Consider the following 4,543-nt stretch of genomic DNA (forward strand, 5'->3'; position numbering starts at 1 on the left):
AGACTAAAGCTCATTTGCAGGGAGTTTGGAGAGATGCTGATATCTCTCATGACTTGGAACAGTTAAAGGCAAAGATTTCAGATATTTGCAAAAGCCATTTGGACACTTGGAACATTGATGAATTGGCTACAGATTTAAAAAAGAACCTAAGTGCACTAAACCCCCTAGATTGTGTTCAATATATAATCCTACTTGCTATTATTATTGGCATTATTTTCTTGGTAATTATTATATTTCCACTCATCTTTAGAGTTATTCTGACGTCTGTGGCTGCAATACAGCGAGACATTCTGGAACTTAGGCTGAAAAATAAAAAATGTAGGGGGAAATGCCACGCCCACTCTAGTGGTGATTCACAACAGGCCTGAAAACCTGGAACGAGTCCTGAGGAAAAGAATTTCAAGGAGATTCAGCCTCCTGGAGTCCTGGCATTTCCAATAATCTATATACACGATCCCTATCCACATGCTAGTATGATATATGCTCTCTTTCAATATTATTAATGCCTTTAAAGATTGAATTTACACAAAAGGTGAAGTTTCCACTAGTGTTCCAAAGTTCTAAAAATTCCTTAAAGCCAGTGTTCCAAAGTACTGAAAATTCCTTAAAGCTAGGGGCTCAGAATTCAGTGAAAAGGTTACTTTCATATGCAAGTATTTACCAAGACCTAGGAAATAGGGGGGTTGTGGTATTGCATTATTCATGAGAAGGTCTGCTAGTGCAGAACCCCCTGGTGCTAGCTTTCACAAGGCTCAAAGGAGTAGCACAAANTGTGACTAGGGTGTGAAATCCTTACCTGTCTTTAGCTGACCCTAGGCAGAACTGCTTTATCTTAACTGTAAACATACCTGGCTCCTGTAAGTCCTGTTGAAGTCATTCCTCTGTTTTGTGTCAAGTAACTTCAATGTACTTTGCCTACTGTGACATCCTACCCCTTTGTTCTCTGTACTTTATAACACTGGTGTTCACTTTACGAGAATGCATGCAGTTTTACACCATCTCTCATGTGGACTGTCTGTCACTCATCCGCCGAATCCTCGCTTACCTGCAACCAAGAGACCTGTTCCCCACAGATCGGGGACCCAAAGTGAGGTCCAGTCTGTGGCAGCCCCATGCTGGGTTTTCCTTCTTTGAGAGATCAGCCTCACCTGGACTAGGCTTATTTTGTAATAAGGATGATCAGTTAACAGTGACTCACATTTCGGTGACTAACAGCAGTGCCTCTCACAAGGTAGTCTCATTGTTTAGAATATTCTTTCTCTACACCGATCACCACGGAAACAGGAGTAAACTCACTTTTCTGGCTCTACATGAAAGAGAAGAGCGTTCATTCAGAATTATCTGGAGCAGGGACTCTTCTAGTCTTTAATTCAGAGACTGGTCACCCATTTGTGGTTATACACAAAGCCACCTCCTCCTGCTGAGGGCTGAGCAATCACCTGTCACTTATTCTCACAGCTTGTGCACCCCTGAGTCTCTGTATTCACCACTGTTCACTGGGAAGAGAGGCCTCTCTGAGTTAGGCTGAGAATAGCATTTGTCTAAAGATTGAAACATAAACATTTGAAAGACAGTTTGATGCTATGTCAATTTAACAAAACAACTGTACACACACACACACACACACACACACACACACACACACACACACACACACAAACCTGTAACCTCCCCCAACATGGATTTTTTTTTTTTTTTGAACAGTTTAACATTACCAGGTGTTGACTCCCTGTGGCGTGGACCTTAAATCCAATCAAAGAACAAGAGTTCTGTCACAGGAGTAGTGCCATTATTGCACAAATAAGAGCATCTTGCCTGGTAGTTCGGTCCCATAGATTGCAGGGTTCAAAGCCGAGTAAGATTGTTGATTCTTTTTCTCCCCTAGTAGCCTGCATAGTAGCATCTTCTGAACCTGTGAAAGCTGGCCAGCAGGAAGGAAGCCTCCAGCCTCAGTCTCAACTTGATCTCTCTATATCTCACAACCAAAGTGAGTGATATCTTGAACAATATAATTTTACTATCTAATTCTGGTGGCTAATCAAGAGTAAAGGCAAATTCTTGTGTTGTTTGGGAGATCTCTTGTGGCCTTCCTGACGAACAGTTCCTAAGGAGGTGCCCCACTCGGGTGTGTCCACTACCTGGCAGCTTTTCTCTTTTAAGATATGTCAGGTATTCCGCTTCAACCTTAATCTCAACCCCCAACCTCAAATTTATTTTTATTTTGTGTGTACGAGTGTTTGCCTACCTGTATGCACACACGCACACTATGTGCAAGCTACTGTCGGAAGAAGCCAGAAGTGGGCATCCGATTCCCTGGATCTGCAGTTACAGATGGTGGTGAGCTGCCATGTGGGTGCTAGGAGCCAAACTTGGGAGAAAGTCAAAATCAGGCTCCACACTGGGGCTACTGATAAACACTAAACCATGTTCTCATTTCAACTAGACCCCCAAGGTCTAGTTGTCTGCATATTGAAGCTTGAGATGCACCAACAAACTCCTTTTTGGGGATCCTAAGACACTATCACCTGTGGGCTATTGCTATTAGACATGAACACCACGAATTTGCCATAGCCCTGCTTTGTAGCTACATTCCAACTCCAGTAAGTGCACAGGGCTGAGAAAACCCTACCTCCATTTTAAAAGCAATGCCTTTATTCCCCACACTTGGGAAGCAGAGGCAGGTGGATGTCTGTGAGTTTGAGGATAGTCTGGTCTACATAGTGAGTTCTAGAATAACCAGGGATATGGTAGAAAGACTTTTGGTTTTTGTTTTTTGTTTTTAAGGGGGGGGGGCAACTGTTTTCAGGATATGTTGCTTTGAAGTATTCTCTTTTTGTTACTTGTTTTTCAAGTTGGTCTCAATTTTCCAAGTCAATAGACCCGCAGTCCCCAAGGGCCGAGTAATGAAAACACCATGGGTAAGCTTTACTATTGAGTGTTTTTTCAATTAGCTCAACACCATTTCGTGGTAAGCCAACAGTGATGGCAGGAAGAATATTCAATAGAGTAACAAAATAATGAAATAGGGCTGGGGATCTGGCTCTGTCTACGAAGCACTGCCATGCAAAGATGAAGACCTACATTTGATCCCCAGAACCAGTATAAGAAGCCAGGCGCGGCAGCACTCGCTTGTAATCCTGATGCTAGGTGGGGAAACTAAGACAGGAGAATCCTAAAGGTCTTGCCGGCCACCCTAACCTAGATGGCAAGTTCCAAGCCAGTGAGAGTCTTCCACGAAGAAAAAAGGCCAAGCTCAGACAGAGACTCAAGGCTGTCTCAGACCTGCCCGTGTCCATGCGTACACACACAAACATGAATGCATATACAAACATGTATAAACACACAAATGCTTAAGTGCAGACTTCAGATTGACAACATGTTATTGACAGAGTGATGTGCCCAATAGTCGTCCGTGTCATCTATCTCCCGACTTGGCATCTGTCATCTTCTCTGGCAGGCTGTTTAGGGGATCTCCGATCAGCTCTGTTTCAACAAAGCCTCTGTGGTAGTCAGGATCCAGGAAGCCAGTAATTGTCTGGAAGGAGAGGATGTCATTCCAAAAGTGGAGACTAGTCAGTCAATTAACAATTCCCCTGTTAGAGAAAAGATGCTTTGCCAAATGTTTCCAGTGATGGTGTTTATTTAAAACTAATGTGAGCACAAACCACCCAGAAATCATTTTTAAAATGCAGTTAGGATTCACTCGGTCTGGGGAAGGGATAAAATTTCTTCTAAGATGTTCTCAGTTGATGCCGTTATATTAATTTCCAGATCACAGTGAAGGACAAGTTTCCTTCTTGCTAGAACTCGGGTAAAGGAGACTGTAGTATTGAACCTTTATCCTCCTTCAACGTAAATCACCAACCCACCAAAGCAAAGCTGATTTAATGATTCTTTAAGAATTTGGAATTGGCGGGGCGTGGTGGCGCACGCCTTTAATCCCAGCACTCAGGAGGCAGAGGCAGGCTGATTTCTGAGTTCGAGGCCAGCCTGGTCTACAAAGTGAGTTCCAGGACAGCCAGGGCTATACAGAGAAACCCTGTCTCGAAAAATCAAAGAAAGAAAGAAAGAAAGAAAGAAAGAAAGAAAGAAAGAAAGAAAGAAAGAAAGAAAGAAAGAAAGAAAGAAAGAATTTGGAATTTTTTAAATACCCATATTAAATCTATGAAGGCAGCCGATGGTGCAGGCCTGTGATCAAGAGGCAGAGGCCGGAGGATGATAAATGAGGTAGATCAAGGATGTTGGAGGCCAGCCTGGGCAAACTAGTGAGAACGTGTTGCAAAATAAAACTTAAAAAGAACAGGGAAACAAACTCCTAGATAGAGCACTTGCTTAGCATGTTGTGATGGTTTGTATGAGCTTGGCCCAGAGAGTGGCACTGTTTGGAGGTGTGGCCTTGTTGGAGTAGGTGTGGCCTTGTGAGTGTGGGCTATAAGACCTTCATCCTAGCTGTCTGGGATCCAGTATTCTGCTGGCAGCCTTCAGATGAAGATGTAGAACTCTCAGCTCTTCCTGCACCATGCATGCCTGGATGCTGCCATGT

This window comes from Mus pahari, chromosome 12 (assembly GCF_900095145.1).
Source record: "Mus pahari chromosome 12, PAHARI_EIJ_v1.1, whole genome shotgun sequence".
In the NCBI taxonomy this organism is placed as follows: Eukaryota; Metazoa; Chordata; class Mammalia; order Rodentia; family Muridae; genus Mus; species Mus pahari.